The sequence below is a fragment of the Channa argus genome, chromosome 21 (assembly GCF_033026475.1).
Source record: "Channa argus isolate prfri chromosome 21, Channa argus male v1.0, whole genome shotgun sequence".
NCBI classification, from domain to species: Eukaryota; Metazoa; Chordata; class Actinopteri; order Anabantiformes; family Channidae; genus Channa; species Channa argus.
The window spans coordinates 5,662,093-5,674,113 of NC_090217.1; the positions used below are offsets into that span (position 1 = coordinate 5,662,093).

The window sequence follows — 12,021 nt, forward strand, 5'->3', positions numbered from 1 at the left end:
TTTCCACTCTTTGTTCGAATTAAGTGTCCAATGCATGAGGAAACTACTTGCTTTCATAATGTAAACATGTTCCTTGAGTTGTTACTTGTAGGTTTTGAGATAAACCCTTCTAGAAGAGGAAGCAGACCTTCTGCTCTTCCAAACTGGGAGTAAACTCTCCCAGATTTGGTTTGAATGCACCTAAATGTGATGTTGTGCACAGAAATGTGTGTGATAGTGGCCAAACTTGTTTCACATTTAATGCACTGCAGCTGTTTGACATTTCTTTGTGTTTTTGAGTCCAAACTAATTTGTTTGTTCATGGTAATGAAGGAGGGTGTCACAAGCAGCCGTGGGGTCCAAAGATACATGTTTAGTCTTTGAGCGCAGACAAAACTACAGATCAACAAACAACTACAAGCACATCCGAGTACGTACTTAATGTCAAAGAAACTGATCCTATAACCTTCTTGTGTTAAGCTGTGACATTTAGGCCACAAACATTTGAGGTTTATGAAAGGACAGCAGAAAATCAGATTATTTAATAGAAAACTATTTTTAAAAATGCCCATTCTTATCTCAACATGCAGCACAGCGGCCCACCAGCCAACAGTTCAGAAACAGCCTGTTTTTAGGAGTTTTACTAGTTTCAGTCACAAATATCAATTGTGAAAACAAAGTGATTTTGAATGAGTTTTTTCTTACTTCTCAAACACAATCTAAAATGTCCTATATCAGATCAGCTCTCCATTTAAGACTTGCACTACTTCCCGGGCAATGAAGACCCAAATAAAATAAAATGAAATCTGTTTGTGTTGGCAAAATGCAACACAGCATCCTCACAAAGTGACAGCATGTCTAGGCTGTGTCTGTACATTTGTCCCTCAGTTTACAAAAACACGTATTTGAGCTTTAAATAAGCTTTGGTTTAGCTCAACCAGAACCCAATTCAGTTTTCTAGTAACTGATTACAAATTGCTACAGAGACTTGGTGTGAAACACACAGAGCACATTTGGAAAATGTAAGGCAAACGCTTTCTCCTTTATACGACAATGTATCCCAATTTAGTAGGATACACTATTATTATGCAAATCTACATTTGCAAAAAAGGTATTCTTCTTTAAATTGTCGTAAAGTACATCAAATGGAAGTAATCCCACAAGGTATAAGTACCTAAAAGTGCAGTGTGTCAGCAAAGTCTGATTATTGCACTTTGAAAAGGGCTACAACTAATTTTGGACCTTTTTTCAAAATGTATTACTCATTAAATAGAATTGAAATAATAGTTATTAAATTATATATATATATATATATATATAATTTATTGTGGGCTACTTTCTAATTGTACTCCACTACATTTGAAAGGGAAATTTCCTTGCTCTTCATTTACTTTCCAGCTGTAGTGACTTCATAGACCCTATGAATAGGATGGATTATTAAAGACTGAAACACAAAACTGTCAAAATGTACAAAAAAGTTACATTTTACATGTTGCTTTGAATTTCAAATTTCAAAATGTCAATGTCATTAAAATTGCACTTTGCGAATGTTTCCAGACGTCACACATACCAGATTTAGCACGTTGAACTTTATTTCCGGATGTGTGTCATTTATAAAAGGTGTTTACTAAATATAATGAATACTGTCATCTATACATCGCTGTGATATACTGTACTGCAGAGAAAGATAAAGGTTTCTCCTTGGATCATCACATGATGTCTGTATGTTTTCTGCCCCACTCTGTTTGCATATACAGAAACTTGGTGGACACTACCAGGTTTTCAGGTGATACACCTGCTTCCAGCTTTCGTTGGTTAATGGAGATAAAAAAAAAAAAAACAATAGCAGCTTTCAAGAACTGGGTGAACCACGTTCAGCCTGTGCTGAGCCATACTATGCTTACTGCACTCTATGTCCCAATCCTGGTCCTCAGGGACCCCCCTGCCCTGCTCGTTTTCCAGCACCCCTACTCAACTATTGGCTTACTACTGCTGATAACCTGGATATGGTGTGTGGATCCAATAATCAGAACTTTGTCCTGCCCCATCCCGCCCTAATCTGAGATCGTATCTTCCAGCTGAATATACCTGATCCAGGTGATGCACAGTGGATAGAACAGGGATAGAAAACATAGGTTGACATTGTCATTTGGACAAACCATAGGTTTTTAGAGAATGCGCAGTTGATGGCACGTCACTTTAAATTCAGGCGTTCAGGCAGCTCATTTTGTGTATAAATAAAGCTGGTTTGGCTCCAGGATGTGTGAGTGAATGTTTGGGTGACGCATGTGAAAGCATGAGAAATGATTTAGAGACGTGTAGGTGACTTTCACAGAGATCTTGTGCCCAGCCACTGCAAAACTGCTGATGAGCATTAAGAGATTTAAGACTGTTAAACTCATCCAGAGTGAGTGCACTCTGTCCAAAAACAAGATAATGGACAATGTCTGCGTATGTGAGTGGGGGTAGTGCATCAGGGTCAGTAATTCTGTCTTGCACTGCCAAGTCTGATGGTTCTACATGATCTATTATTGTTAATTTGTCCAAAGAGCTCTGCTTGGCAAGTCTATTTAATTTATCCCTGTACTGTAGAATTCATTTTTGTTTCTCTCTCCTTTTCTCTTACAAGCTTTAAACGGCTAATATAACAACACAAGATACGTCTTTATAATTAACATTTAAGCTTTACTGTGTTGTTTATACACTGTTGCTTTAATGTTTTGGCAGAGATCCTCTCAGAGAGTGATTTGAGATCCCGAAGGCCTGTTGCTGACCAGGTACACATGAGCAAAGAGTTACTTGCTCTTTCTTAAAAAGCACTACACGTTAAACCTGATTATATTTACTAGTTGCTTGGCTTATTAAAGACGTGGTAGCTGTTGGACTCAGATGACGTTAATCTCATTATTCTATCCAAAAGGTAAATAGACTCGTGCTGTAGAAGATTATCCACGTTCTCCACTGTAACTTTAACTGTTTGCTTCTTTAAAGAATTAGTATCAAGAACAGTTGTTAGGACAGTACTGATCAAACAGCAGCATGGCAGCAGGTGGTCGGACACCTGACATCAAATGTGCAACATGTGCTTTTATAGCCAATGAGTCGGGACGTGTGTAATGTTGTTTTCCCACATAGCGATCTTACCGGACACGTATTAAAAACACCTTTTTAATGACTAACAACTGACCTACAACCGTATTACTATTTATTAATTTATACCAAAATGACCCATCACTTCTACTCCTGCACCTACACGGGATTTTTACTTTGTACTTACACTGGTAATATGTTGAGGAAAAAAGATGTTTTCCATCTGGATGCAGGATGGCAGCACCAGGCGCAGGTGGTTTATGATTACTCTCTTGTCCCCGAACAGGTAGCTGGCAGCTTCGACTGCCTGGCCTCGATTTGTCTGAAATAAAAAGAAAAAAAAAGGAAATAAAACGCTGCCAGTGGTGCAATTACAAACTAATGTGCGGGAACCGAGACTGAGGCAGAGACGTTGTCGGCTGCGTCCATCTCAATGTTATTGATGCTGTGAAGGCCGTGGTGATCATCGCACACTGCAAATGAGGATGGTGGGAGCCATTATGCCACATATTTCATCTTGTGACGTATGATTGAGTTCTTTGCAGGAAAAACTGAGGCTGGAGGCTGAATCGAACACCATTCTGAAGTTTAGAGGAGGTGAAAGGAGCTATAATTTCCTGTTTGATGCAAGTTAATTAGTTTGAAAAGTCCTCCCAGGCATAAATTCGAAGTTCCCAGTGTCCTTATTTACCCCTTCTTATTGTAGGGCCACATGAGTGTAGTTGTTTAGGCTTGTTTTTATCAAACTCATTTGCTCTATGATACTGATGTCCTCACACCCACAACCCAACAGCATCTCTGCTTCTCTGCTGCTGCTATTTGTTGGTGCAGTTGTCAAACAACATAATTGATTATGTTGTCTGATAACTGCACCAGTTTTTCCCAATTCCACGTTCACACAGGTCAACCAGTTTGGACTGTGAGCTAGATTCAGATTGGAGTGATTGTGTCTGCAAGCAGGTGGCAACAAAAAAAACAAAAAACATGGCAGACGCTGCAGTTTGTTACAGTGAACGGATCTGGAAAAAAAGCGAGAGACTGGTGCAAAGATTGTAAGTACAGAACTTGTACAGTGAATGAAGCCGAAGTAAACAACCGAAAAGCTGTGTTTGAATTTACTTTCCACTTTCCTGCAGCTGCGAGGTTGTGAAATACAGGAACAAAAAACATAACATTGTGCCTAAAAGTAATTTTGTCAGTTTATAGTTGTAATATGTTTTTGATTTGTAAAAAATGTGTGATCACTGCCGTCTAGATTCCACGTTTTTATCATTTTATTTTGTCCCATGTTAAGCTGTGTGCTATTTCAGAGGCTTTAATGTAAATATTTGGGCACTTTTAATATCCTGGAATGTTTTAGCTGAAGCTAAAGAAACAAAAATCCAGTGGTACCATCTTATCAGCTTTTTCAGTGAAATGCTAAACCTCCAGTTGTGGAGCGCTGGTGTTAAACCTTTCGTGTTTTTCAACAGAAAATTCAATATTGGGCTACGCTGTGATGTAATACAGCTCCAGCTCCTGTGGCGCTGGTTCTGATTATCTCCTGTTCTACAGAAAAACTGTCACGCAAACTCACAGTGACGTGCAAAAGCCCTCAAAACACATTTATCGGGATGTCTCTCAGATGTGAGAGTCTCGCTGACCTGACGTCAGCTCTGTGGTATGTTTGTTTCAAACAGAAAGCTAAGTCTTTGTTCCTGCAGGAATTTTAATTTTCTCAATATACAACCTTAAATGCATACCTCATGCTGCTTAATGTTAGCTATTCACACTGACTAATCTCTCCTGAAGGTTAACTGGTGGTTGTATGAGGGAAAAAAACGGCTTTAATATTTTACCGGTACTAAGTATTTAAGTGAGAAGCCTCTTTATCAGCATGTTAAGAAGTAAAATGCATATTTTTTGAGCTCATCACATACTGCAAAATCTAAAATTGCACCGTAACTCCAGTTGCCAAATCCATGTAGAATGAGATGTCCCTCTTCAATGTATCAGGGCAGAAAAATAACATACCACATGATGTAAATATGCAAGTTTGCATTTGCACACTCAGCTGTATCCATAGAGATTACAAGTACTTTCCTTTAAAGGAAATATTGAACTGTTTATGTCACAGTGGTTGCAGATTCACACACGTACATTAAACATTTGTTACATTTAGCTGTTATTGTTGGCTTGATCTCCTGGGCCTGAGGTCTGTGATAGTGAGGGTTCCTGAACACACCAGCACATGGCACATAAACAGTTAAAGTGCTCCATCTGTAAAAATGTAATTATTATACATAACTACATATGTAACAATATTTGGAGAGTGTTATATCATTTTGGTGGGGTTGAGGAAGTTTGGGATGTTTGGTTTTCTGTGCCATCTGTTTGTCGGAGGAAAAACATGTAAACAGATTTTTAAGTGTCATTTGGTGGAAGATGAAGATGACACGCTGGGAACCAGATTTTGGTTCTGATCCAGGAGGTATTTCAACAAATTTTAAGATGCTGCTGCAAGATATGTGCCTGCACTACTGCAAACATGCATTTTGTGCCATTGTGTGTCTTAGGAAATTACTGCTCCAGGGTGTCCAAAACATTTCCCAGGTAGTTTGAAGGAGGAGGGGTGTGGTAGGCAGGGTCCTAACATGAAGATGATCTCGAAGCCTAAAGTAAAATGGTTCTATCAGTACCTACTGCATAAGTGTTACAACGGTAAACACCACTAATAAACACAACTTCCTGTCAGTTTTGTCCCCTAAGAAACTAAAACGTGTTTAGCTGTGTCTTTTGTTTTGTTTTAAGACAAACACATGCAGAGATTCTCCAATAAATTATCTATTATACTTAATATTTTATCCATATGTTCCCAGCTTGTAATAGGGATTTTTCATATTCTTCAAAAAAGTAAATAAAAATTTACAACACCCCCCCAAAAATTGGTTCACAGAGTTAAGCCACATCTACCAGGACCGAACAGCACGCATTTCACCCATCTGCTCAGTCAAACCCACAGCTTCGGACCAGATGAGCAACCACACGAAGCCCGAAGAAAAGAAAGTTCTGAGTTTGTAATCAAGTTCTGATGTGGAGAAGCACGGAGGCACAGGAGAAGGGCCGCGCACATTTGTTTTATTTATTTATTTTTTGTCATTTTGAGTCTGTTGTGGCAATGTTACAAATCCTTATTTTTTGGTAGTTTTGTCTGTTTTTGGTGCTTTTGTAATCGTGTTTATCATTTTGTTTCTTCTTGTGGACATTTTATGTCTGTTTTGGGAATTTTTGTGTCCACTTATGGCCATTTTGCAGATCATTTAGATAGTTCAAGATCAAAAGTTATTTTGTGGTTGTTGTTGTTGTACATCTCATTCCGGGCATTATGCGTCTTAACAAAACTCTTTAAATCCCAAAAAATTGCCTGTGTGCCCCCTGACCTCTCGTGATCCTGTGTCTGTGCCCATTAGGCCCTTTCAGTAATCCATCCATGTGCAGAGGAGTTTCTTCAGTAAAACGGTTCATTTTACTCAGAGAAAAAAAATTAAATTACGTTTTCTGAATTCGGGACCAAGCTTTTTTATTCCCTGCATCACTTTAGTTCTTTATTAGAGGCGGAAGAGGAGCGACCATGTCATTTAGGGACAGCGGAGATGGACAGATAGACTTGATGCAAATGAAGGAAAGTAAGGACCACCTAAATCCTCAGCACAGGATGGGACCCCACCCGAGTTTGTTAATGATGAAAGACTCTCTTCAGGTTTGCCACATTCATCTGTGCTTCCTGTCTTTAACAATGCACTTCCTTTTCCTGACCTCTTTGCATTCAGCTCTTTGATAAAATGTTTCTCGGTGGACAATGTGATTGCTTCCACAGTAAAGTGTAAATTCTTCAAAGCAGACAGGAGGCTGTGAAAGAGAGGCAGGGTTAGCAGTTCAATTCCCAGTTCCTCCAGTACACACGAAATGGTCTCTAACAATACTGTATAGCTCTGTTTTACTTTATCTTTTCTATTATTATTATTATTATTATTATTATTATATTTCGTATGCATTTTCTTTCCTTGTCACTCCAGCTCCTCAGAGATTAATTTCTTCACTTTCCCTCACGTCCATATTTAAGTGTTGGTGTTGATTACAGTTTTAGTCAGTTGCCTGTCACCGTACATTTTCCTGTCCTCCATTTGGAGAGATTTTCCATTTGCTTGTCTTCTCAGTTGGGTCCTAACATAAATCTAATGATACACAAGAGTGTGACAGACCAGGGCCAGAACATCAGTAAAACTGCACCTTGGGCCTGGACTGTGAATGTTACCCACCCAGCATAGCTTCTGCAGGTTATGTTTACAGCCATTTGCACACTGTTTGTCAGAGTCCAAATAATGATCAGAAACATTAATGCAAACAATCTAGAGGGAACTGACAAGAACAGAATTCAAGAAACAGGTCCAAGTCCAAACCACAAGGAAACATGAGGGGGTGGATGGAAAGCTGACGTTGTGCAACAGTGTAAGTACAGACAATGGCAGGTGTGACTCAGGAGGTGGTCGTCCACCAGCCGTAGGGTCGGTGGTTCGATCAGCTGCTCCACTGTGTGTCTGTGTGCGTGTGTGCGCGCGTGTGTGTGAATGGATGAGAAGCATGGTAAAGCACTTTGGGTGCGGATGAGGTAGAAAATGAGTTATCTAAGTGCAGACCACAATTTAGCAAGGAGCTGGAACAAACAGGCAGGTAAACAATACTCAGGTGATGATTGGGGAGCAGGTGGGTGGGGCAGACTCAGGTGGGAGTGGAAGGTGAGCAGGGAAGATGTAATAAGAGCCTCTGATGGCAGAGTGGGAGAAATAACAGGACACAAAAAGGAAATGGAAATAACATGTCATAGAGAGGTGGGCAGCCATTTCCTGAGAGTGTTTTCCTAAGACTACTCTCATTCTTTTCTCTTCACTGTCCTGCATTAGGGTTTCAGGAGGTTCCTGTGTTTTAGGCAGTAAACACAGATGCTACTGGAACAATACACATTTCATAGTTTTGTATAAAGATGTGTATTATGAAGAAGTGCTTTGAAAACCAGATGATGGTTCTTACTTTGGCTCAAAACAGATTTAACATCCTGTGCTCCTATAACGTGCAAACATTGATTTACCACACAGTGCCTCAGCCTCAGCCTACGTAACTTCAGGCTCTAACAGATTACTTGTTTAATATGAGGCTGAAGAGAAAAGTCTCGTGCTTTTTTCTAGCTATCCCTCTTCAATGTCCTCTCTCTTCAAAGGGATACATTTACAATCATCTCTCCTTTCTGTAGGGTGGATTGTTGCTGAGAGTCTGGAGTTTCTTTCCCCCTGACCCCAAGCATATCCCAAAACCCAGCCATACTTTAATACTTCACAGCTAATTCTCTCGTTTCGTAAGAAAACAGACATATTTGTAGGTTAAAGCAAGTGAAGCTTTTGATTCCCTCGCGTTTAAAGCGGCAATGCAGCAGGCGATACAGAAGAAAATGCTAACTTCTCCGACTCGTGTGTCCTGTCCACCCGAATGCCCAGAGCAGTGCTAAAGGTTCTCTAATGAGAAGAGGGATTTCATTTGTGACTCACTGATTGATCTTAATTTCAAGCTGTTTCACGTACCATACCGCCAGAATCCTAATTTCCTACTTTCTGATTCCCTGGAACCATCAGTGAATATTTATCATTAACATTCCATCACACAGCTTTTGAGTCCGTCCCACTATAGCTGAAAGTGATGTCTGGTGATTGCATTGGCCAACTTTTATGTGCTGCTCTATTGTCAGTTCCGCAGCCCGTTGATTTACAGCATGCCATTGAAAAATAGTCGGCTTTAATCCCTTGCAGATTTAATGTGTTTCAAATTACATTGCTTGTCTCGAATTCCAATAAGCAGTGCAAGAACTGGGGAAACTCCAAACGCCACACAGCTCACAGAGTCTCCCTGTAACTTTCCAAGCACTGTTTTAGCAACAAAACCACAGACAAAACATCCATATTCAAATACAGATGTGTAATAACTGCATGGCCTCTCAGTTTTCCCATCCAGCCAGACATCACATGACATTAAACACCTTCGCAAATTTTCTTTGCTAAATTAACTGTTCGAGTGACTCATTTGACAAACACCTAGAAATTCAAATCCTTTCAAACAGTGCAGAGGACTTTCATGCAGGTTTAATCAAAGGTCAGGTCTTTCAATCCCATTTATCTGCACATTCGTTTACAGAAATTAGCATTTTTAAATTGGATTTTGCATAACATCAGCATTTCTTCCTCTTCTCCATCATCTGTAAATTATGGCTCAACATGGCCAACACATCTGCTATCACTGGATTAAACGGGAAGAGGTTAGTAGCAGTCTGTTTGTGGAGCTCCATTTGCTGTTTCAGTAATGGGCTAAGTCTGTAAAGTCCTGTTTGACTTCCACTGATTCATTAATCAGTTTGTTTCTCTTCATATTTCTCTCTGCTTCCACATTCCAAGTGGTGCACACAAACATGTCAGACTTTCCCTGGCTGGATAATTATTGGCAATCATACACTCAGGGGGGATCCAAAGCACACAGGCCCATCAGCAGCCATCGTAACTCCTCCTGCTACTTTCCTTAATTTCTTATATTGCACTACATTTCTACAGGCTTTATTTCTGCTCCTTACAGCTACACCATACGTTTACTCCACCAGCGAGTTGCACGGGCTGCTGTACATATCTACAAGCATCCCAGTTATCCTGCTGTGGCTCAGGAGATGGTACAAATTGTCCATTAGTTGCAGGGTTGGCAGCTTGTATCTGCAAACTCCCCATGTCCACATGTTGAAATGTCCTTGAGCAAGACACTTAACCCCAAGTTTCGTGCGATGGGTCTGGCGAGCACTTTGGATCTGAACATCTGTGCATGTGAATGACTAGAAAATTGGACAGGGCTTTGTCTGTTGAGGTAGTGCTACATGAGTCCAGTCCATTTACCATTTAAGTGCAGTCCATTTGTCTACATAACCCGAACACTCAATATACTACTAGCCGGAGAGAGATTACATCTAAAAAGGTCTATCATCCACTTCTACCACAAAATGGACAAAATTTGATAGTAATGTGTTCATGTAGTAGTGTCCATGATAGCTCTGTGCAAAAAGTGTGCATTTTACTTTACTTATCATTTCCTCTATTGTCTCTAGCATTAATGTTTTTAAGTTTATACAAATTGATAACTTTCTGAACATCTATTGTTTGACTTTTGAACTTCCACAGCAAAATATTAAAATTTAAACCTTATGTAAACAGGACTTCATTCCACTGAACATAAATCATTGCGAATGTAATCACTAGCATCAGTGTACGCTTGCAGCTCCACCGCACCATCAACTTATTAGCTATCGTTAGAGAGAGATATCGTTTCTCCATCGCGTGCATATGTGATCTCGATGGTACAAACTGTTTTGCACCAGAAAACCCGTTAGCTGTTCGTCATTATTATGTCCGACCTCCTGCTCGTTGTTTTTGCTCCCATCACCACATCTGCAATAAAAGTTGATAAGGACTCCCCTGCTAAGTATCATGTAAGGGGGGAAAGACCTACTATATAGTAAGCAAGGATGGCCAAAGCTCTAACCACAGTAAACTGGGTCAACAGACACAGTCAGCTTCCATCTCTTAACCACTCTGAAGCCAACCATAATCTTTAACAAAAGAAATGCAGCTCAGTAAAACATTAAATAAATATATGCCTGGTATAAATGGCTTTAACAGTTTGGAAATAACCTTTAAGAACAACTGACAGTCAAGAGAAAAGTTCAAATAAGTAAAACAATAATGAGATTTGTGTTTGATGTTTTACTTTCAGATGTTTTAAATTGTTCACCTTGTTTGGAGCTAATTCGATTGTGTTAGAGTGCCAACACTAAACTAATACATTATGATGCACATGGCAAACATGATAAGCGTGATAACACGATAAGCATATTCACACAATCGGTGTCTGCATGTCCTGAAAGCACTCCACCCCCCGTCAAAACTGCCTCTCTTTTATCAACTTTATTGCACCTTTTTCGATGCATCAGTAGAGGCATTGTACTGTAGCAAGCATTGGTGTATGTATTTTTCCATTGCTACATTGCAGAACCATATGTAATATTTCTGAAGGACCAAATGTCAGCCTCATTTTATCAGTTTGTGTAGCAGCCAGTGGAAAAACCAGCCCAGATAAGCCAATAAATAGCAGTCAGTTTATCATTTATAACAACCTATGAGCTGATCCTTATAGGACAGTAACTATAAACAGTTCTTTGGAAGGATGGCCACATAATTCAATCAAGCCAAAGTCAGCTGCATCCTGTGCGGCTGCCAAAAGGGCCATTGTGTGGCTTCATTAGGATTTCAGCTATTGTAATTAACCTCCAGGTTTATATTTAAGGTAAAAAGGGTTAAAGCATTGATAATCGTTGAAATATAGAGGAGCTGGGAATCAAACCACTAACTCTGCGAATGGTTGGACCACTCCTCCGGATCCACAGCACAGTAGCCTAATCTAGATGGTAAATAATTAGCTAAGGTAATTACAAATGATTCCAATAATTATCTAAAACTACTAGAAAGTGAATTAATAATTGGCTGAAAGTAGTTAGTTTAGAGGAACTGTGAGTATAATAACTGCATTTTATGGATTGATCCTGAAGTAATACAACACTGTAAAAGGTAAAATAACTTTAAAAATCATTAACACTTCAACTGGTTAGCAAAAAGAAAAGCTACAGTAAAATACGTGTACCCTTTCAGTTATATGGATACAATATTATATCCACTTTTACGTAAACTCATTTAACATTCTATTCAAACAAATACATTTGGGGGATAATTAGATTAAGGGTCTAGTGCATCTGAGAAGGCTAAAACACCACACAGATGTTCCCATAAAACAAATATTTGACTTTATTGAGGTAGGACCTGCACCTCCAGCTATTAA

At 39.4% G+C, this 12,021-nt stretch overlaps 1 protein-coding gene across 1 annotated transcript in view; it reads right to left on the minus strand.

Moving 5' to 3' along the window:
- The window catches only part of srgap1b (SLIT-ROBO Rho GTPase activating protein 1b), a 66,166-nt gene that overhangs the window by 52,622 nt on the left and 1,523 nt on the right, over positions 1–12,021 (minus strand). Inside the window, exon 2 of the mRNA XM_067490207.1 lies at positions 3,257–3,391. The gene's annotated coding sequence lies outside the window, so the exon portion shown is untranslated. The remainder of the gene's footprint in view (positions 1–3,256; positions 3,392–12,021) is intronic.